This window comes from Phaethon lepturus, unplaced genomic scaffold (genome assembly GCF_000687285.1).
Source record: "Phaethon lepturus isolate BGI_N335 unplaced genomic scaffold, ASM68728v1 scaffold3979, whole genome shotgun sequence".
Lineage (NCBI taxonomy): Eukaryota > Metazoa > Chordata > Aves > Phaethontiformes > Phaethontidae > Phaethon > Phaethon lepturus.
Window position 1 is genome coordinate 6444 of NW_010561049.1, and position 411 is coordinate 6854.

Sequence of the window (411 nt, forward strand, 5' to 3'; positions counted from 1 at the left end):
TGGGTCCCCCCAGAGAATTTGTGCTCAGGAGTTGTCTGCCATTCCGTGGGGAGAGGATTTTTCTACAGGAAAAATTCCTCCCTTCTGATCAGTGGACATGTCCCTTGGCAGCCACTACAGTCTCATATCTTATTTCCTTCATATGAAAATTCTGATGCCTTGACAAAAGTGTGCAAGTGGAAGAATGGAAGTCAGTCTTGAGACATGGAGAGGCTCGATGTCTGCAAAGGCCATGACAGCTTTGACTCTGATGTGGTTTCTCTCTGTCTTACAGTGGAAAACAGGTGACTGGATGACTGCCAAACCCTTGAGCTCATTAAAGCTGATGGGGCTGGCCCATGACTGACTCGTTGCCTTAATGGTAGGGTCTGAAGGTCTTCCCTAGGTTCATCTAGAGGGGCTGAGAGCTGG